Source organism: Sturnus vulgaris, unplaced genomic scaffold (genome assembly GCF_052056855.1).
Source record: "Sturnus vulgaris isolate bStuVul1 unplaced genomic scaffold, bStuVul1.hap1 Scaffold_302, whole genome shotgun sequence".
Taxonomy (NCBI): Eukaryota; Metazoa; Chordata; class Aves; order Passeriformes; family Sturnidae; genus Sturnus; species Sturnus vulgaris.
Window position 1 is genome coordinate 478,252 of NW_028276376.1, and position 23,206 is coordinate 501,457.

Genomic DNA, 23,206 nt, shown 5'->3' on the forward strand with positions numbered 1-23,206 from the left:
TCTCACTGATGTTTTTCCCCATTTTCCCCCCATTTCTCACTGATTTTTATCCCCCATTTTTCAATGATTTTTCCCCATTTCTCTCTGATTTTTGCCCCATTTCACCATGATGTTTTCCCCATTTCTCACTGATTTTTCCGTTGATTTTTCATGGATTTTTCCACCCATTTTTCGTGGATTTTTTCCCCATTTTTCCCCATTTCTCACTGATTTTTTCCCCCATTTATCACTCCTTTTTCCCCATTTTTCCCCATTTCTCACTGATTTTTTCCGCCATTTTTCATTGATTTTTTCCGCCATTTTTCATGGATGTTTCCCCCAATTTTCATGGATATTTCCTGATTTTCCCCCCCATTTCTCACTGATATTTGCCCCCATTTCTCTCTGAATTATTCCCCCCATTTTTCATGCATTTTCCCGCCCATTAATCACTGATTTTTTCCCCATTTCTCACCGACTTTTCCCCCCATTTCTCACTGATTTTTATCCCCCACTTCTGACTGATTTTTCCCAATTTTTCGTTGATCTTTTTCCCCATTCCTCACCGATTTTTCCCCCATTTCTCTCTGATTTTTCCATCATTTTTCATGGGTTTTCCCCCCCATTTCTCACTGATTTTACCCCCTTTCTCACTGATTTTATTAATGTTTGTATTTCTATTTCTATTTCTATTTATTATTATTGTTTTGCATGTTTATGTTTATGTTTATGTTTATGTTTATGTTTATGTTTATGTTTATGTTTATGTTTATGTTTATATCTATGCAGGTTAACGTTTGTGCATGTTTATGTCTATGTTTATATTTATGCATATTTATTTTTATGCCGGCGAACGCGGGCAGGCGTTTTATGTAAACGCCTATCCGCCGGGGTCCTAGAGAGGCCGCCATCTTGAGCGTGTCGGGACTCTCAAAATGGCGCCTCGGGCGGCACCCCGGCTGACCTGCCAAAAATGGCGGCAGAAAGGGCGGGAAAAAATCAGGACCCCGGTGTGTAGGCATAAGATGCCTGATTACATCGCCGACGCCGATCCGCTCGCCGACAATTTTCCCGGACGTGTCAGAGCGTGCCGACAACGGCCGCGCGGTCCCCGGTGCCGCGGGCGTGAGGGCGCCGGCGGGCGCGGACAGGCGTTTTATGTAAACGCCTATCCGCCGGGGTCCTAGAGAGGCCGCCATCTTGAGTGTGTCCGCACTCTCAAAATGGCGTCTCGGGCGGCACCCCGGCTGACCTGCCAAAAATGGCGGCAGAAAGGGCGGGAAAAAATCAGGACCCCGGTGTGTAGGCATAAGATGCCTGATTAAATCGCCGACGCCGATCCGCTCGCCGACAATTTTCCCGGACGTGTCAGAGCGTGCCGACAACGGCCGCGCGGTCCGCGGTGCCGCGGGCGTGAGGGCGCCGGCGGGCGCGGACAGGCGTTTTATGTAAACGCCTATCCGCCGGGGTCCTAGAGAGGCCGCCATCTTGAGCGCTGCCGCAGGGCTGGGTCCCGGCCCGCGGGCCCTTCCGCCATCCTGAGATGGGCACGGTGCAGTACCCTCCCGTGTCCACACGGCGGCAGCACTGCCGCCCAACTCAGCCCGGCACTGCCGCCCTGTCAGGGACAGACAGAGAAGGGAGAGAGTTCCAAGCACCAGAGTCCCCACCCGTCATAAAATCCTCTCAATGAACGCCCCAAAAAAACCCCGACCCAAACTAAAAATGCCCTGCCTCTGACCAAATGAAAAAAAAAACCTTTTCTATATAGAAATCATCTATTTTTTAATATTTAATTTATAGTCATAATCTAGACATATTTCATATATTCAATTTAATTGCTATTCTATTTATCATATATACAATATTATTTTATTATTCATTATATACATAGATTTATATTACTAATGTTATTTCTATTTTATCTATATCCATCTATATTTGGAGGTTCATAGTTTTTAATATTATTTCTTTAAAAGCTCTGCCTCTAACCAAATAGAAACAAAAAACTCGATTATTTTAAATTATATTTGAATATATTTTTCTATTTAGTTTTCATATTTATATCTGTAGATTTATATGTCTATATTGTGTATTCTATATTTATATACTATTTAATGTACTTTTTACTAGTATATTAATATACTAGATGCTATTTACATTCTATTATAACATACTATTTAATAGAACATATTAAAATCGATAAATTATTTATATTACATACTACATACATGTATTTTATATTTATATTTATTTCTATATATTTATACTTACATATATATATGCATATATAGTTATCATCATTTTATGTCAGTATCTATTTTTGCATATTTGTATATTTTTGCCTATATTATTTTCAAAAAACCCTCCTCTAACCAAATAAAAACCAATAAAACATTCCTTTTAAAGTCTGAATATTTATATATTTCTATTTTCATAACATAATATAATGTAATGTAATATATTTATATATTGGTTTCTTATATTTGCTTCTATATTTTTATTCTTTATCTTTTCTATTTACAGTATCTATAAAAAAACCCTACCTCTATCCAAACACAAGCCAATAAAACATTCCTTTTAGACTATATTTAGCTATTTTTTAAGGTTCTGTTTTTCATGCATTCTACACCCACCCCTCCCTCTCAATGTTCTGGCACCCACCATGACCCCCCGCCATGCCCGACTCACCTGCTCCTCCAGCGCAGCCCGGCTCCCTCTCCCAGGGACCTTGGGGTGCCCCAAACCACGTCGGAGCCCCCCTCAGCCTTTTTTCCTCACCCCAAAGAAGGCACAGAACGACTCCTTTAATGAAGTTGTTTTAACAATTGTAAGGCTAGAGCTTTTGGTATCCACTGCTTGCCATCCCTTGTAAACCAATTTTTTTCTTCTTTCTTCTGCAGCTTAATAAACCTCTTTTTTTCCCCATAGTTTTCCAAATGCATGTATTACCGCATATGCATATTTAGAATCAGTAAATATATTTAATGTCTTGTCCTGCTATAATTCACAGGCTCTCACAAGCGTGTGCAGCTCTGCTGTCTGAGCTGACCAGGTGGCTGGTAACCTCCCCCCTTCCTTTAATTGCTTTCCATTCACGATAGAGTATCCTGTAAATCATGAAGAATGGGGGGAAAAATCAGTGAGAAATGGGGAAAAAAATCCCTGAAGAATGGGGGGAAAAATCAGTGAGAAATGGGGAAAAGTGGGGAAAAAATCCGTGAGAAATGGGTGGGGAAATTCCATGAAAAATGGCGAAAGAAATCAGTGAGAAATGGGGAAAAATGGGTAAAAAATCAGTGCGAAATGGGGGGGGGGGGAAATCAATGAGAAATCGGGGAAAAACATAAGTAAGAAACGGGGGGGAAAAGTCCATGAAAAATGGGGAAAAATCAGTGGGAAATGGGGATAAATCTGGAAAAAATCCATGAAAAATGGGGGAAAATATCAGTGAGAAATGGGGGAAAATGGGGAAAAAGTCAGTGAGAAATGGGGAAAAATCAGTGAAAAACGGGGGCAAAACTCCATGAAGAATGGGGAAAAAAATCAGTGAGAAATGGGGAAAAAAATCCCTGAAAAATGGGGGAAAATATCAGTGAGAAATGGGAAAAAATGGGGAAAAAAATCATTGATAAATCGGGGGAAAAATCAGTGTGAAAGGGGGGGAAAAATCGGGATCGGGGACGTGGACCGGGACTGGGATCGGGGACCGGGACGGGGAAATGGGACAGGGACCGGGATCGCGGACGGGGACCTGGGACAGGGACCGGAACCGGGATCGGGGACGGGGACTGGAGACAGGGACCGGGACCGGGATTGGGGACTGGGACCAGGACCGTGATCGGGTTCCGGGACGGGGAACTGGGACTGGGACCAGGATCGGGGACCGGAACCGGGGACTGGGACCGGGACCAGGACTGGGGACGGGGACTGGGGACAGTGACCGGGACTGCAATCGGCACCGCCCCCCGAACCGCTCCCGGAACCGCTCCCCGGGCTACCCCGGCACGGCGACCGGGAACGCCCCCGGCACCCGCCCCGGCACCGCCCCGGGTAGCGCCCCCCGGCACCGCCCCCGGGGCGGGCCGCCGAACTCACGCGATGACGCGCGGGGGGCGGGACGGCGCGGGGCGGTGACGCGCTTCATGCCAGGAGCAGGGCCCGGGTGCGACGAAGACGGGAGCGGGCCGACCCGATACCGCGCGGGGCCGCGGGCCCGGCGGAGCCCGGCCCGCTGGGTAGGGGCCGCCAATGGCACCGGGGCTTCTGCTTCGGCTTCTGTCCGTGTCGGCGGGGAGGCCCCAGCCAGCGGTGCCCCTCTCCCTCGGCGGCACGGGCGTGGAACTCGGCATCGGGCGCTGCATCGCCGCGGACAGCAGGGGGCGCACGGGTACCGATACTGCCATGGGGCCCGGCGCTGCTCTCCTGCTCCGCCGCCAGGCGGCGCTGCGCTGCCGTCCTGCCGCGCCTCCGGGCACGCTCGGTTTTCCTCGGGACCCCGGGCCCCGCCTGTCCCGCCGCTGCGGAGGCGGGGGATGCTTTATGGGACTGCCCGAGCTGGCAGTGCCGGGTCTGGGGCGTTGGGGCGCGCCTTGGGGGGCTGCGGGTGCGCTCGTTTCCTCTTCTGCATGGCCTTCTGTGTGAGCATCTCTCGTTGCGACTGCTCTTGGAGAGTCAAACCCCTCCTCCTAAGTGGTCTCAGGAGCCTGGCAGGGTGAGTTTTGTTTCACAGGGGAAAGGGCCACTGGTCGTGTCCAGAGACCTGTGCACCCAGCCAGGTTTCTGCCTGATAAAATTCCAAATGGATGAGGATTTCTCCCAGCCCCAAGCTGCCCCCACCTGTAACCCTGGCTGCCTTTGGGGTGCCCAAAGCCTCCTCTGTGCAGATCTCAGGAACCTGGGAGGGGTGAACAATGTTGCACAGGGAAAAACCCCACAGATTTTATCTCCGGGCCTGGGGCCAGGAGCAGGCATTTGCGTGCTATAATTCCAGAAGGAGCACGGTGTCTCCCAGACCCAAGCCGCATCCAGCTGTGACCCAGCTGCTCTTGGAGTGCCAAAAGCCTCCTCGTAGCTGATCTCAGGAACCCTGGAAGGGTGAGTTTGGTTTCACAGGGAAAAGGCCTCCGTTTGTGTCCAGAGATCAAATAAGGGACTCTGCTTTTCCTCTAGTTCTCCTTCCTGTTTTCACCTGGGCTACAAGGATGGGCATGGCCTGTATTTCTCATATCAAAGTGATGTTACTAAATTTGTCCAGAAGTTCTGATTGTTATTTTTATTAGTAGTAGTAATTTTCTGATAGAAAACACTCTCATTTTGCCTTTCCCACGTTGTTTCCAGGTGCTGCCCAGGATGGACATCTGTGGTCTCAGACAGTGATTCCCGAGGAGCAAGGAAAGCCTTTTCCTCACCTGCACAGTTCAGGTGGATGGGACAGAATTGGTGTGGCCTGACAAGGCAGGAAAAGCTGTCTGTGTTCTGGAGTGCCTTGAAAGCTTTCTCCGTCAGGTTTGGAAGGGGTTTCTCTTTGGGATTTCTTGTGATGCAGCACCACGGGTATCCCTTTGTGCCAAGTCCAGTGCTAAAGGATTGAAGAACTGACAAGTGGGGTCTGGGATGAAAATGCCTCTAATAAAATTAAGCAAAGAATACAATAAGAGAAATGAGCATCCTTTTAATAGTTAGGAATAAAAATGCTGGAAAAGGGCACTCTGAATTGGTGTCACTTGTCATGGATAAAACCCCAGAGTGAGGAATCAGAGCAGAAGTTGAGAGCTGGAATCCTTCTGCAGTCGACTTAATTTTCTTTTCCTCCTCTCTTTCAGGACAGGAAGAATCACGACTCTCCTGGCATCTTTGCCAAGAGCTGTGGTGTTTGATCAGCCAAAGCCCAGAGGCTTCAGCACCAGAGGTCTGAGCCTGGAGGGCTCCTGGTGCTGCCCGTGCTGTGGGCTATGTCAGAGGATGCAGGGTTCCTCTTTGCCTCCCTGCTGGGATTAACTGCCATGGGAATGTGGGATCTGGGTGAAACTCCAGCTCTCCTGGTGTTCAGGGGAGCAAGGTCTGAGGGACTCCTCTCTGGGGATGTGCGGTGAAGGACTGAATAGTGTGGAAGGAGAGTATTTATAAACTGTATCACTGTTTCTCCCAAAATTGGGGTGGAGCACTGATGGGGGCGGTTGGGTTTGGTCTGGGCCGGTTATTCTTTGTGCAATTTTTAAATTCTCTTGTATGATTTACTGTCCGGTATCTTTCTAACAAAAGCTGACATAAATTTAGATTAAGGATTAGAACTTGGCTCCATTCATTGCAAACATTTGACAAGGCTGGAGGACTGGGGTGGTGACTGCTCTCAGGAAAGGTTACTTATTAATACTGTGTCAGATTTCCCGCAGTGACTGTCAGGCCTGCATGGCTGTGAGTTCGTGCTCTTCTCACTGGGGAAATAAGTTCAGCAAAATTAGAAATGTTAGAAAAATCCAGCCAAAAATTCCACCTCTGTACCCCCTAAGTTTTCCCAGTTTTTCCCAGCTAGGAGCTGCACAGAAGTCAGGCAGGGGAAGTGACAACAGGGAACAGCTGAAAAATTCAAAGGCACAAAGAGGAAAGGGGAAAGGTTTCAGAAAACAATTCTATGGTCTAAGAATAATTTCTGATTCCCTACTGAGAAGAACACGAACTCACAGCCATTCAGGCCTGACAGTCCCCTGCAGTGAGAGCTCAGCACACATCCACAGAGGCAAGTCCAGCATCTTAAATGAAAAAATAAAAATAAAAACCAGGAGAAAAAGGTGATTTCTTTTGCTTCAGAGTTATTTCAAGTTCTTAAAGCCCAAGCAACATTTGCTCTTGATTTTGGTTGGGTGAATCATGAGCAGTGGGCACGGGTCATGCCATTCATTGAGCAGAAAACCCGGGGTCATTTAGAGGGGACACAAGAACTGTTTGTGTAGCGACCTCGGGCTGCAGAGGGGCAGGAGAAAGGCCAAGGGAGCTCCCTGGGGCCACCAGGGCCTGTGGGGAACAGAATGGACGCTTGGATGACCAGTGGAGGTGAGGAGTGGATCTGAGTTCATCTACAGGGAAATAAGGAGGGGATACTCTGGAGTGAAAAGCTGAGGTGATGAGTTCACCCACCTGGGCACGAGTTGTGTTTGCACAAAGTGGGACCAGAGGTGAAGGTCAATCCAAAGTCGATCCTGCTTGACCTCTGAATTCCAGGATAAGTTTTACAAGCTGCCAAATGAGGGAGTAAAAATACACAAAAATGAAACCGAGAGCATTCATGAGGTTCCTGGGAGTCCATTACACTGTTGTCATAGAATTCTTAATGAGTTTTGAGCTTTTAATGACAACAATTCAGTACTTTCTTTGGATTATTCACTGTGTAGGATTTGGGGTTTATCTGGATTTTAAAGGCGTCGTGGTGGCCCTGACACTGCTCAGGAGCTGGTAGGAAAAGCAGGGTCAGAGCTCCTGGCAGGCACAGGGTGTTTTTCCCAGAGTGGACTGTGGAGGAATTGTTTGGGCCTTGGATTGTCCCTCTGGGTGATGCCAGTTGCTGTGATTTGTGTAATTCCATACATTTAACTCCCAATACTTCCCAGCCCAGGAGCTTGAGCTGACAGGGCAGCACACAGATTGTTCTCTGTGCTGTGCCCCGATTTGGGGTTGGCTGTCAGCTTTGCTAGCTCCCGTGAATTATGCCCATAGCCCCGAATTCCCTGCTCAATTCCCACTGCCATAACCTCACAGCGCCTCATGGAGTGGGGATATACTGTGGCAGGAAGCTCAGCAGCATCGGCACAGGGACAGGTGTATATTCCAAAGAATTTGCTGTTTCAAACCCTCATCCCCCAGCCCCGCCGATGTCCCTGGGGGGCACTTGACAGAGTTACCTGGATTTCAGCTGATTTCACCCCCCCGAGCTCGGGCTCCAGGTGATCTTTTCAAGCAGGAGAAGGCAGGGGCCGGAGGCGCTCGTGGCCCGTGCCGAGGCAGTCCCTGGGGCCACGAGAGGACATCTCTCCCTGCAGAATTTCAGTTCTTTCCAGAGCCTCAGCAGTGACAGAGGACAAAGAGGAAGATGAGGAGGAGGAAGAAGGGGGAGAGGGTTTGAGAGGAGGGGAAGCCCAAATCCGTGCTGTGTGCGGAGCTCCGACAGCACGCTGCAGCCCGCAGCTCAGTGTGAGCACGGGGCAGAGGAGGCGATTTCTGGGCATTCAATCACCCTGAGGCGGGCCCGGCACCGCCCCTGCAGCACCGTCCCCAGCACAGCTCGGTACCGCTCCGGGATCACCCGGCCCCGCCCCCGGTGCCGCCCGGGACCACTGGGGACCGCCCCTAAAGCACCGCCCCGGCCCCGCCCGGTCCCGTCCCCGGGACCTCCGTGCCCCGCCTCGCCAAGCCCCGGCTCCGCCCCGAGCCTGCCCGGGCTGCGCCGGGACCATCGCTGGCGGCCCCGCCCCTCTTCCCCGGGCCGAAGCGGGCTGAAGGAGATGTCCGCACGATTGGAAACGCCGCCGAAAATCGCACCCGTGGGATCGGTGTCGGCGTCGTGCGCAGGCATCCCACTAGAGCGAGCGGGCTCCTTGCTGTGCCCCCCTCCTTTTGCAGCCAGAGTTAGAAGGTCGGGGAGCGACACCCGAGCCGCCATCTTGGGAGAGGCAGGCGCGCAGTACCGCGCTCTGCCCACAGGGTGGCGCTTGGGAGACAGGCAAGGGATGGAATCAAGGAGTGTCCCAATCCTTGAGGAAATCCCCCTGAATGAACGCCCCAAAAAACCCCGACCAGAACTGAGAAACCTCCTGCCTCTGTATGAGTGCAAAGGGTGTGCAAGGAGTGTGCAAATAGTGTGCATTAGCAATCGATCGGCAGGCATTGGAAAGCGATCGCCGATCTAATCGATCGGCAGGCGCGATCGATCGATCGCCGAGCTAATCGATCGGCAGGCATTAGCAATCGATCGCCGATCTAATCGATCGGCAGGCGCGATCAATCGATCGCCGATCTAATCGATCGGCAGGCATTAGCAATCGATCGCCGATCTAATCGATCGGCAGGCATTAGCAATCGATCGCCGATCTAATCGATCGGCAGGCGCGATCAATCGATCGCCGATCTAATCGATCGGCAGGCGCGATCAATCGATCGCCGATCTAATCGATCGGTAGGCATTACCAATCGATCGCCGATCTAATCGATCGGCAGGCATTACCAATCGATCGCCGATCTAATCGATCGGCAGGCATTAGCAATCGATCGCCGATCTAATCGATCGGCAGGCGCGATCAATCGATCGCCGATCTAATCGATCGGCAGGCATTACCAATCGATCGCCGATCTAATCGATCGGCAGGCATTAGCAATCGAACGCCGATATAATCGATCGGCAGGCATTAGCAATCGATCGCCGATATAATCGATCGGTAGTCGTGATCAATCGATCGCCGATCTAATCGATCGGCACGCATTAGCTATCGATCGCCGATCTGATTTTTCCCGCCATTTTTCATGGATTTTTTCCCCCATTTCTTACTGATTTTTCCCCAATTTTTCATGCATTTTTTCCCGCAATTTTCGTGGATTTTTTCCCATATTTTCCCCATTTCTCACTGATTTTTTCCCCCCATTTCTCAATGATTTGTTTCCCCAATTTATCAAAGATTTTTTTTCCCCATTTCACCATGATGTTTCCCCCATTTCTCACTGATTTTTTCCCCCATTTCTCACTGATTTTTTCCCCCCATTTTTCCATGGATATTTCCCGATTTTCCCCCCCATTGCTCACTGATTTTTGCCCCCATTTCTCTCTGAATTTTCCCCCCATTTTCCATGCATTTTTCCCCCCATTAATCACTGATTTTTTTTCCCCATTTATCACTGATATTTGCCCCCATTTCTCTCTGAATTTTTCCTTCCATTTTTCATGCATTTTTCCGCCCATTAATCACTGATTTTCTCCCCATTTATCACTGATTATTGCCCCCATTTTTCACTTATTTTTTCCCCACAGCATCGGCCACCACAGCACGAGCAACAACAGCTCGCTCTGTTCCCGCCATTGCCCATGGATTGTTTGCCTGTTTTCCATGGATTTTTTCCCCATTTCTCACTGATTTCCCCCCCCCCCCCCCCCCATTTCTCACTGAATATTCCCCCATTTTTCATCGACTTTTCCCCCATTTACCACTGATTTTTCCCCCATTTCTCGCTGATTTTGTCCCAAATTTTCCCCCATTTCTCATTGATTTTTTTCCCTGTTTCTCACTGATTTTTCCCCCCATTTCTTAATGACTTTTCCCGCCATTCGTCACGGATTTTTTCCCCCATTTCTCAATTATTTTTTCCCCCACTTTTCCCCGTTTCTCACTGATTTATTCCCCCATTTTTCATGGATTTTTTTTCCCCCATTTCTCACTGATTTTTTTCCCCATTTTTCAAAGATTCCTCCCCCGTTTTTCACTGATTTTTCTCCATTTCTCACTGATTTTCCCACCATTTTTCATGTGGTTTTTTTCCATTTCTCACTGATGTTTTACCCCATTCTTATTCCCATTCTCATAGCTCTATTTTATATTTATACATATTCTTATATTTGCATTATTTCTGTTATACACTAGATTTTTCATAGATATTTGCTACTTATATTTCATTATATTTTACATGTATACCAATCTATTTCTATTCTTTATATTTTATTTTTATATTAGCTATAAAAACCGTGCCTCTACCCAAATAAAAAGCATTTAAACATTCCTTTTAGACTATATTTAGGTATTTTTTATGGTTCTGTTTTTCATGCATTCTACACCCACCCCTCCCTCTCAATGTTCTGGCACCCACCATGACCCCCCCCCCATGCCCGACTCACCTGCTCCTCCAGCGCAGCCCGGCTCCCTTTCCCAGGGACCTTGGGGTGCCCCAAACCACGTCGGAGCCCCCAGTCTCCACACCCTCCCCCTCCGTAGGGAACGGGAATGGGATGGGGAGCACACAGGACAAGAAAGGAACACAAAAGACACACTGGACAGAGAGAAGAAAAGGGCTGGAAGCTGGATATGAGGATGAAAGTGGAGCAGCAACAAACCTCAGGACTCTTGACTAGAGAGTGTGGCTGCTGAACGTCTCAAAAAAAACCCCCAGCTCCAACACAACATGCTGTGCTCACGGCTCGGCCTGGGACTCGTCAGTGAACATCTCTCTCTTGCCAGGGCCATAAAGCCCCCGAGAAAACACGAGGTGAGGTTGATGTGCTCCGGCTTTGCTCCTGCTCAGCCCTAACCCCAGCCCCTGCTGCCAGTGAGCACCCTGATCTCTGAACCTCTTCTCAGCTTCTTTGTACGCTTCCAAATTCCTTCCTCTTTCTTCAAGCTTCATCTGTTTCCTGGCATTGGGAGAATGACAAGTGTTTAGCACAGCGCAATGAATACAACAGTCTCATTTTCAGAAGACACAACTGAACGAGAACCGACAGCAGCACTGCTTCGAGACAATCTGGGCACACGTTTCCCTTCCAGCAATCTGAGCGTTCTTTTGTGTCACGCCTGAAATCCTGAAAATGGTTTTTTGAGAAAAATTATCCATAACTAGAAAACAATCAAACCAAATAAATAGAACCCCTAGGATATAATAACAGCCCATATACTACAACACTCCAATTCTAATATTAATAAGAAAACAGAAATTAGCTACACAGCATTACCTCAAACAAACACTACATACTGGCAAGAATCAAAGCCACCACAAAATAATTCAAAAACTACCCTATGCCTTATGCTACAGGCTAGAACGCCATCGGCAAACCTTATCAAGGTATCCTTTAAAAACAACGCCCCACCAAAACCAAAAACAACACAAAACGCCATTCAAGAACTCCCTTATCAACACCTGAATGAAAAAACATGGCATTAGATAAATAGACCATAGCCCTTATCATACACCATCTACAAACAAAATAAAGCTATACCATACATCCTCGAAAACCACCTTCAAAGCACGACATTAGAAAAAAAAACTTTCCAGAATTAAAAGCTGTATCTAACAAAAGCCGTCTGATAAAATTAACAACCAAGCCCCCACCATCAGAGCTGCCCCTACTAAACTCCCCATCGTACATATGAAAAATCAGTTTTAAAAACCTACTTCAATTCATTCTGCCTCAAATACAAAGCCATCCAGAAAGTTACCTTCACTCAAAAACAAAAGCGCACGTAGTAAATAACATTAAAAAATAAATCAGCACACTACACACCACAAGCATAAAATATTGAATTAAAACCAAAAATACCCCTATTCATTAAAGAGCCCAGCCGCAAGCTATATTTAACTATAACTTCGTGCAAACGTACACATATCATTAAAATAGATTTCTTTCAGAATACAACTGATGATCTAAAATAGTAAAATGTCCGAGAACGATATTATAATAGGATATCCTCGATCATCCTCCCGCAAATTCTCTCCACTGTATTGTCCGACACACACCGGAAAAAAAATCCAGTTTTTACTTTTTTCAGCTAACTTCTCATTTATTAGCTGAGAGGAATGTTGAATTTGTCTTTACAAATGAGCTGTGGATCAGCCTGTAGATAAGGCTAGCACTGAGAGATAAAAGAAACAATGGGATGGATTCCACTGATTGATGAATGGAAAGAGATAGTTGCCTTTACAAACAAACTGCAGGGCTGCTGATAAATGAAATTGGATATCGAAAGATGAAAGAAGCAACGGGGGGAAGCTATGAATTCTATAAGAATTAAAAATTAAAAGGGAGGGTTATACATTAGAGGGGAATTTCAGGTATCAGGCGTTCCGGGAAGTCTGTGCCTCTCAAGTACCTCAGCCAATGGGAAAAGAGAGAGGGAAATGCGGCCGGGAAAATAGGATAAAAAGGAGGCTGCGTCCTCCAAAAATTTGAGAGATCCCAGGGGAATGTCCCATGGCCTCTCCCTTTATTCGAATAAAGCAAAAAGGACTCCTCTGTTTCCTTTTTGGACATAAACCGCTGGTGTTTGTGGATTAATTTTCCTGACATTTAGCAACATATTGTTAAAAAAAAAAAAAAAAAAAAAAAAAAAAAGTGATCCAGAAGAGGGCAACATTGACAGCCATTCCAAGACAGGATGAACAAATGCTTTCACATTGACAGAGGATGCTGCGATGTTCTGAGAACAGAAGATAGAATAAAATAAAGGAAGGTGATGTTACAAGACAGAAAAGGGTAAAATAAAAGGAGTACCTGAGACTGGGGGGCGGGGGGGAAGAAAATGGGGAAATATTAATTGCTACACACTAGGTACAAATGCTTTTTACAAGTAATTTATGAGAAGCAAGCTAAAAGCGTCTTACTGCTGCTAGTGATATCATGCTCCAAGCTCTGCTAATAATTCCTATTTCTAGCAATAGTTAAATTGAACTCACTACATTCCAACTATTTTTCTGCTTGTTTAGATGGCAGATCCGTTTGGAACACACCTTAGTATAGCAAATTCTATGCCCAGGTAGGGACCTCTCAGTTCTTCCATAAAACATTTTCTTCTGCATTATGGCAAGCCTTTGTTTTAGCTTGACAGCTTTCTTGAAACTTAAATTTACGCATGTATCCAAAGACATTTGCAATTCCAGAAATTGGTAGGCACATAATATGGAAAGTAGATAACATTCTCGAGAGGGAGTTGCTTTGTTACTGAGGGGATGAAAAGCAAGGCTAGAGCTAGTAGAACTACCCAAGAAATTGGACTTAACGCAGCTTTTACAAGGCTCAAAGTAGCCATACCGAGATGTTTGAGCTAAAAGCCCCAGTTACCAGACTTACAGGCCTAATAGTTATCACCACACCACATTCCCTGGTTGCAGTATTTTTAACAGCAGTGCAGAACGCTACTGAAAATTATTTTTAGGTTGAATTGTTCTCTCCCCTCACTGCCTGTGTAGCTGTTAGAGGCTTCCAGGAGGCTGGGGAAGCAGACTGCTGGTTTCACTTCCAGACACGTCACTTCCATGGTCTGCTGGAGGGCACTTTGAAGCCCGTGGCCTTTTCTTGCTCTATTGTATCTGACAACTTTCCTCCCCCACGTCTGTTTTTTAGCGGGCAGCATTTTTGGAGGGCCAGTCAAAGACCTCAGGCTCCGAGAGAATTCGTCTGCTTTGCTCTGTTTATGTGTGCAACAGATGGGAGCAGCAACTAAGTCAAGTAGTAACTTCTGAGCTGCCCAGTTATCAGTAAACCAAAATATTCTTTTGTGACTCTCGCCAGACGAACATATCATCCTATCCGAGTCACACACTGCCCCTCTGGCATTTTCCAGTCAGACAAAGAATTCCTGGCCCCTTCCTTGCATGAACCTCAGCTCTCCACCTTGTTCCAGAAAGAGTTCTAGATCCAAGGCCCAGTGAGCCAGCTACCCTTTGCTGCCCTGAGCAGTATGGAAACAGCCAAGCCCCAGCCCTGCAGCCCTGCCTAACTCGCCTTTGCCTCCCAAACCTGAACCTTTTCCTTGGCTGTGGCATCCTCACTCATGCAATCCTGAAGACAAAAATCTGATTTGGCAGGTGAGGCCGTTTCTAACGCAAAAGCTTCACCAAGGTTTCTCTTCCAACTTCAGCCTTAAACAGTCCTGTCCTCCTCAGACAGCCCCCACCTCCAGCCTTTAGCTGTAAATACTTACTGTTTTATAGCTAATGCTTGCCACCCCTCAAAATTAAGTCTTTTGATATGCATTTACATCCCTCCCTAACCATGTCCTCATCACCCTTCCCAAACTCAGCCTCATCTCCAGGCCTAGAACCTCTCCCTAGGTAAGGGACTGTCCTCGGGTAGGAGTGCTGACAGACCTGTGCATGAGCCCAGCTGCATAGCCCGTGCTAATCCCAGCCCAGCTCTAGCCTTTAAACCCACTGGGGCTTTGGTACTGGAGGCCCAGTTACAGTAACCCCTGTGGCCGTTCCGCTTCCAGGCCATCTGTGAGTTGTGATCCCCCACCCTACACCACTTTGGTGAGAAATGCATTCCTTTCTTACAATAAAGGTTTCATTTTATGTCTAAATTAAAGCATCCAGAGAAAACATGTAGCAATTATATCAAGACAGACATGACAGGCACCAACATTAGTCTTTCATTACACACTTTTCATGCCTTCTCTCCACAGATTTCTTTGAGGCAACTCTGACTCCTTTTCTCACAGGCAGCTCCACACAGCACCGACTCCTCCTCTCCTCTGTACGACTGGCTAAACCCCAGCCTGTCCCTTCCCCAGCCACCTGAGCCTGTCTGTCCCACACACAGCATCCTCTCACCTTGTCCATCCCTTGCACGGCCACGTGTCCCTTCCTCCTCGCAGCACAGCCAGCAGGCTCCAGCCCACACTGCAGCAGGCTCTGCACCTCCAGCTGGAGCTGTGCTTAGTGAAACTGGCAGCCAGCTGACCCACGCTTTTATAACAACCAGCCTCACTGGGCAGGCAAGGCTGTTTCCACTCCTTGCTAGTCAGTACAGCTGTAACTCGTTGGCAACTAGTGCCTTCTGCACTATCCTTACAAACTATTCTCCTACAGAAATGGACCGGAATTCCGAGGGGATTTTCTCGGGGATTCCGGGGGGATTTTCCGGGGAATTTCGGGGGGATTTTCCCGGGGATTCCGGGGGGATTTTCTGGGGGAATTTCGAGGGGATTATCCCGAGAATTCCTGGGGGATTTTCACTGGGATTCCGGGGGGATTTTCCCGGGGATTCCGGGTGGATTTTCCAGGGGATTCCGGGGGGATTTTCTAGGGGATTCCGGGGGGATAATCCCGCGGAATTCCGGGGGGATTTCCTCGGGGATTCCGGAGGGATTTTCCCCGGGATTCCAGGGGGATTTTCTCGTGAATTTCTGGAGGATTTTCCGGGGATTCCACTGGGAATTTCCCTGGGTTTCCGGGGGCATTTTCACGGGGATTCTGGGGGATTTTCTCGGGAATTCCGAGGGGATTTTTCAGGGAATTCCGGGGGGATTTTCCCGGGGATTCCGTGAGGATTATCCCGGGGATTCCGGGGTGATTTTCTCGGGGATTCCGGGGGGATTTTTCCCGGGAAATCCGGGGGGATTTTCCAGGGGATTCCATGGGGTTTATCCAGGGGATTCCAGGGGGATTTTATCGAGGATTACTGGGGGATTTTTACGTGGATTCGGGGGTATTTTCCCGGGGATTCCTGGGGGATTTTCTCGGGGAGTCTGGGGGGATTTTCTTGGGGATTCCGGGTGGACTTTCCAGGGGATTCCGTGCATATTTTCTTGGGGATTCCGGGGTGATTTTTCCGGGGATTCCGGGGGGTTTTCTCGGGGATTCCGGGGGGATTATCCCGGGGATTCGGGGGGGATTATCCGGGGATTCCGGGGGGATTATCCCGGGAATTCCGGGGGATTTTCTCGGGGATTACAGGCATATTTTCTCGGGCAATTCCGGGGGATTTTCTCGTTTATTCCGGGGGGATTATCTCGGGGATTCCGGGGGGATTTTCCCAGGGAATTCCGGGGGGATATTCCCAGGGATTCCCGGGGGATGTTCCAGGGGATTCCGGTGGGATTTTCCAGAGGATTCCGGGGGGATTTTCACTGGGATTCCGGGGGGATTTTCTCGGGAATTCCTGGGGGATTTTCTCGTGCATTCCGGGAGGATTTTCCCGGGGATTTCGGGGGGATTTTCCCAGGGATTCCGGGGGTATTTTCTCCTGGATTCCGTGGGGATTTTCCGGGGGATTCCGGGGGGATGTTCCCGAGTATTCCGGGGGGATTTTCCCGGGGATTTCGGGGGTATTTTCTCGGGGATTCCGGGGTTATTTTTCCGAGTAATTCCGGGGGATTTTCGCGGGGATTCCGGGGGGATTTTCTCCGGTATTCCGTGGGCATTTTCTCCTGGATTCCGCGGAGTTTTTCTCGGGGATTCCGGTGGTATTCTCCCGGTATTCCGGGAGGATTATCCCGGGGATTCCGGGGGGATTTCCGGGTATTCCGGGGGAATTTTCCCGGGGATTCCGTGGGGATTTTCACGGGGATTCCGGCCAGATTTTCTCGGGGATTCCGGGGGGATTTTTCCCGGGAAATCCGGGGGGATTTTCCCGGGGAATCCATGGGGATTATCCAGAGGATTCCAGGGGGATTTTATCGGGGATTCCGGGGGATTTTTCCCGGGAAATCCTGGGGGATTTTTCCGGGGATTCCATGGGGATTATCCAGGGGATTCCAGGGTTTTTTTCTCCGGGGATTCCTCGGGGATTTTCACGTGGATTTTCCTGGGGGATTTTCTCGGGGATTCCGGGGAGATTTTCTCGGGGAATTCGGGGCCATTATCTCCGTGATTCCGGGGAGATTTTCTCGGGGATTCCGGGATTACTTTTCCGGGGAATTCAGGGGGATTTTCCCGGGGATTCCGGGGGGATTTTACCAGGAATTCCGGGGGATTTTCCCGGGGATACCGTGGGGATATTCCCGGGGAATTCCGGGGGGATATTCCCAGGGATTCCCGGGGGATGTTCCAGGGGATTCCGGTGGGATTTTCCAGAGGATTCCGGGGGGATTTTCACTGGGATTCCGGGGGGATTTTCTCGGGAATTCCTGGGGGATTTTCTCGTGGATTCCGGGAGGATTTTCCCGGGGAATTCCGGGGGGATTTTCTCGGGGAGTCTGGGGGGATTTTCCCGGGGAATTACGGGGAGATTTTCTGGGGATTCCGGGAGGATTTTCCCGAGCATTCCGGGCATATTTTCTCGGGCAATTCCGGGGGATTTTCACGGGGAATCCGTGGGGATGTTCCCAGGGAATTCCGGGGGGAGGTTCCCGGGGATTCCGGTGAGATTTTCCAGGGGATTCCGGGGGGATTTTCCCGGGGATTTCGGGGGAATTTCCCGAGTTTTCGGGGGGGATTTTCTCTGGGATTCCGGGGGGATTTTCTCGGCTATTCCGGGGGGATTATCCCGGGGATTCCGGGGGCATTTTCCCGGGGATTCCGTGGGGATTTCTCGAGGATTTCGGGACCATTATCTCCGTGGTTCCGGGGAGATTTTCTCGGGGATTCCGGGATTACTTTCCCGGGGAATTCGGGGGATTTTCTCGGGAATTCCTGGGGAATTTTCTCGTGGATTCCGGGAGGATTTTCCGGGGGAATTCCCGGGGATTTTCTCGGGGAGTCTGGGGGGATTTTCCCGGGGATTCTGGGTGGATTTTCCAGGGGATTCCGGGAATATGTTCTTAGGGATTCCGGGGTGATTTTTCCGGGGAATTCCGGGGGATTATCCCGGGGATTCGGGGGGGATTATCCGGGGATTTCGGGGCGATTTTCTTGGGGATTCCGGTGGGATATTCCAGGGGATTCCGGGGGGATTTTCCCAGGGGATTGCGGGGGGATTTTCCAGGGAATTCCGGTTGGATTTTCCTGGGGATTCTGGGTGGATTTTCCCGTGGATACCTGGGGGATTTTCTCTGTGATTCCGGGGGGATTTTCTCGGGTATTCCGGGGGGATTTTCCCGGGGATTCCGGTGGGATTTTCGCGGGGATTCCGGCGGGATTTTCCAGGGGATTCCGGGGGGATGTTCCCGGGGATTCCGGTTGGAATTTCCCGGGGGATTCCGGTGGGATTTTCCAGGGGATTTCGGGGGTATTTTCTCGGGGATTCCGGGATTATTTTTCCGAGTAATTCCGGGGGATTTTCTCGGGGATTCCGGGGGGATTATCCTGCGGATTCCGGCGGGATTTTCCAGGGGATTCCGGGGGGATTTCCGGGGATTCCGGGGGAATTTTCCCGGGGATTCCGGGGGGATTTTCTCGGGGATTCCCGGGGGATTTTCCCGGAGAATTCCGGGGGATTTTCTCTGGGATTCCGGGGCAATTATCTCGGTGATTCCGAGGTTATTTTCTCGGGGATTCCGAGATTATTTCCCGGGGAATTCAGGGGGATTTTCCCGAGTATTCCGGGGGGATTTTTTCGGGGATTCCGTGGGGCTGTTCCAGGTGATTCCGGTGGGATTTTCCAGGGGATTCCGGGGGGATTTTCCTGGGGATTGCGGGGGGATTTTCTCCGGGATTCCGGGAGGATTATCCCGGGAATTCCGGGGGATTTTCCGGGAGAATTCCGGGGGATTTTCTCGGGGATTCCGGGGGGATTTTCCCGGGATTCCGGGGGGATTTTCCCGGGGATTCCGGGGGAATTTTCACTGGGATTCCGGGGGGATTTTCTCCGGTATTCCGTGGGAATTTTCTCGTGGATTCCGGGAGAATTTTCCCGGGGAATTCCGGGGGGATTTTCTCCGGAATCTGGGGGGATTTTCCCTGGAATTCTGGGTGGATTTTCCAGGGGATTCCATGGGGATTATCCAGGAGATTCCAGGGGTTTTTATCGGGGATTCCTGGGGGATTTTCAAGTGGATTTTCCTGGGGGATTTTCCCGCGGATTCCGGGGGATTTTCTCGGGGATTCCGGGGGGATTTTCTCGGGGATTCCGGGGGGATTTTCACTGGGATTCCGGGAGGATTTTCTCGGGGAATTCGGGGCCATTATCTCCGTGATTCCGGGGAGATATTCTCGGGGATTCCGGGATTACTTTCCCGGGGAATTCAGGGGGATTTTCCAGGGGATTCCGGTGGGATTTTCCAGGGGATTTGGGGCATATTTTCTCGTGGATTCCGGTGGTATTCTCCCGGGGAATTTGAGTGGATTTTCCAGGGGATTCCGGGGTCATTTTCCCGGGGAATTCCGAGGGATATTCTCGGGGATTCCGGGGTTATTTTTCCGAGTAATTCCGGGGGATTCTCGCGGGGATTCCGGGGTGATTATCGCGGGGATTCCGGGGTGATTATCGCGGGGATTCCGGGGGGATTTTCTCCGGTATTCCGTGGGGATTTTCTCCTGGATTCCGCGGAGTTTTTCTCGGGGATTCCGGGGGAATTTTCCCGGGGATTCCGGGAAGATTTTACGTGGAATTCCGGGGGATTTTCCCGGGGATTCCGGGCGGATTTTCCAGGGGATTCCGGGGGGATTTTCTCCGGTATTCCGTGGGGATTTTCCCAGAGTTTCCGGGGGGATTTTCTCGGGGATTCCTGTGGGATGTTCTCGCATATTCCCGGGGGATTTTCCCCGGGATTCCGGTGGGAATTTCCCAAGTCTTCCGGGGGGATTTTCTCTGGAATTCCGGGGGGATTTTCTCGGATATTCCGGTGGGATTTTCCCGGGGATTCCGGGGGGATTATCCCGGGGAATTCTAGGGGATTTTCTCGCGGATTCCGGGCGGATTTTCCCAGGGAATTCCGGGGGATTTCTCGGGGATTTCGGGGGTATTTTCTCGGGGATTCCGGGGTTATTTTTCCGAGTAATTCCGGGGGATTTTGGCGGGGATTCCGGGGGGATTATCCCGGGGTTTCCGGGGGGGATTTTCCTGGGGATTCTGGGGGGATTTTCTCCCGTATTCCGTGGGGATTTTCTCCTGCATTCCGGGGAGTTTTTCTCGCGGATTCCGGGGGATTTTCCAGGGGATTCCGGGAGGATTATTCCGGGGATTCCGGGGCGAGTTTCCAGTGGATTCCAGGGCGATTTTCTCGCCGATTCCGGGGGGAAGTTCTCGGGGAAATGGGGGGGAGAAACAGTGAGAAATGGGGACAAATGGGTGAAAAAAATCAGTGAGAAATGGGGTAAAAATCTCTGAAAAATGGGGGGAAATATCCGTGAGAAATGGGGAAAAATGTGGAAAAATTCAGTGAGAAATGGGGGGAGACATCAGTGAGAAATGGGGGGAGAAATGAGTGAGAAATGGGGGGAGAAATGAGTGAGAAATGGGGGGAAAATCCATGAAAAATAGGGGAAAAATCAGTGAGAAATTGGGGGGCAATCGGGAAGAAATCCATGAAAATTGGGGGAAAAAAACAGTGCAAAATGGGGGGAAAAGTCAGTGAGGAATGGGGAAAAAATGCAAGAAAAATGGAGGAAAAAAATCAGATGGCTGATCGAGGGCTAATGAGTGCCGATCGATTAGCTCGGCGATCGATTGATCGCGACTGCCGATCGATTATATCGGCGATCGATTGCTAATGCCTGCCGATCGATTAGCTCGGCGATCGATTGCCAATGCCTGCCGATCGATTAGCTCGGCGATCGATTGATCGCGACTGCCGATCGATTAGTTCGGCGATCGATTGCTAATGCCTGCCGATCTATCGTTCTGGGCTCGATTGCTTGGCGCTGCTAGGCTGAAAAATTAAATTAATTAATATTAAATAATTTTTTTAAAAACTTCTTTAATTTTCTATTTTCTCGGGGATTCCGGAGGGATTTTCCCGAGTGTTCCGGGGGATTTTCCCGGGGAATCCCGAGGGGTTTTTCCCGAGTGTTCCGGGGGATTTTCCCGGGGAATCCCGAGGGGATTTTCCCGAGTATTCTGGGGGGATTTTCTCGGGGATCCCAGGGGGTTTTTCATGGGGATTTTGGGGGGATTTTCTCGGAGTTTCCGGGGGGATTTTCTCGGGGATTCCGTGAGGATTATCCCGGGGATTCCGGGGTGATCTTCTCGGGGATTCCAGGCGGATTTTCCAGTGGATTCCGGGGGGATTTTCACTGGGATTCCGGGGGGATTTTCTCGGGAATTCCGGGGGGATTTTCTCGTGGATTCCGGGAGGATTTTCCCGGGGAATTCCGGAGGGATTTTCCAGGGGACTCCGGGCGGAGTATCCCGGGGAATTCTAGCGGATTTTCTCGCGGATTCCGGGCGGATTTTCTCATGCATTCCGGGAGGATTTTCCGGGGATTCCGGGGGGATTTTCCTTGGGATTCCGAGGGGATTTTCTACGGGATTCCGGGCATATTTTCTCGGGGATTCCGGGATGATTTTCCCGGGGAATTCCGGGGGACTTTCTCGGCGATTCCGAGGGGATATTCCCGACTATTCCGGGGGGATTTTGTCGGGGATTCCGGGGGCATTTTCTCAGGGGATTCCGTGGGGATTTCTCGGGGATTTCGGGACCATGATCTCCGTGATTCCGGGGAGATTTTCTCGGGGATTCCGGGATTACTTTCCCGGGGAATTCAGGGGGATTTTCCCGGGGATTCCGGGGGGATATTCGCGGGGATTCCGGGGGGATTTTCTCGGGTATTCCGGGGGGATTTTCATGGGGATTCCGGGGTATCTTCTCCTGGATTCCTGGGAAATTTTCCGTGAATTCCGGGGGGATTTACCCGAGTATTCCGGGGGATTTTCTCGGGGATTCCTGTGGGATGTTCTCCGGTATTCCGGGGGGATTTTCCCGAGTATTCCGGGGGGATTTTCTCTGGGATTCCGGGGGGATTTTCTCGGGTATTCCGGGGGTATTTTCCAGGGGATTCCGGTGGGATTTTCGCGGGGATTCGGGGCATATTTTCTCGTGGATTCCCGTGGTATTCTCCCGGGGATTTCGGGTGGATTTTCCAGGGGATTCCGGGGGGATTATCACGGGAATTCCGGGGGGATTATCCCGGGGAATTCCGGGCGATTTTCTCGGGGATTCCTTGCGGATTTTCTCGGGGAATTCCGGGGATTTTTCCCGGGAAATCCGGGGGGATTTTCCAGGGGATTCCGGGGGGATTTTCTCGGGGATTCCGGGGGGATTTTCCGGGGATTCCGGGGGATTTTCGCGGGGATTCCGGGGGGATTTTCCCGAGTATTCCGGGGGGATTTCCTCGGGGATTCCGGGGGATTTTCTCATGCATTCCGGGAGGATTTTCCGGGGATTCTGTGGGGATTTTCCCAGAGTTTCCGGGGGGATTTTCTCGGGGATTCGTGTGGGATGTTCTCGGATATTCCGGGGGGATTTTCTCGGGGATTCCGGGGTTATTTTTCCGAGGAATTCCGGGCGATTTTCTCCGGGATTCCGGGCATATTTTCTCGGGGATTCCGGGATGATTTTCCCGGGGAATTCCGGGGGACTTTCTCGGGGATTCCGAGGGGATATTCCCGACTATTCCGGGGGGATTTTGTCGGGGATTCCGGGGGCATTTTCTCGGGGATTCCGTGGGGATTTCTCGGGGATTTCGGGACCATTATCTCCGTGATTCCGGGGAGATTTTCCCGGGGATTCCGGGGGGATATTCGAGGGGATTCCGGGGGATTTTCTCGGGATTCCGGGGGATTTTCATGGGGATTCCGGGGTATTTCCTCCTGGATTCCTGGGGAATTTTCCGTGAATTCCGGGGGGATTTACCCGAGTATTCCGGGGGATTTTCTCTGGGA

General features: G+C 50.1%; 2 long non-coding RNA genes across 2 annotated transcripts; one reads left to right on the plus strand and one right to left on the minus strand.

Annotated features, from left to right (window-relative positions):
• The first annotated feature begins 4,096 nt into the window (after nt 1-4,096).
• On the plus strand, nt 4,097-6,774 carry LOC148217767 (uncharacterized). Its single transcript, XR_015800774.1, has 2 exons — nt 4,097-5,487; nt 5,805-6,774. It is a non-coding gene; the product is annotated as an uncharacterized LOC148217767 (long non-coding RNA).
• On the minus strand, nt 5,404-8,311 carry LOC148217768 (uncharacterized). The gene is made up of 3 exons (XR_015800775.1): nt 7,878-8,311; nt 7,117-7,215; nt 5,404-5,607 (listed from the first exon to the last, which is right to left on the minus strand). It is a non-coding gene; the product is annotated as an uncharacterized LOC148217768 (long non-coding RNA).
• Between the last annotated feature and the right edge of the window lie 14,895 nt (nt 8,312-23,206).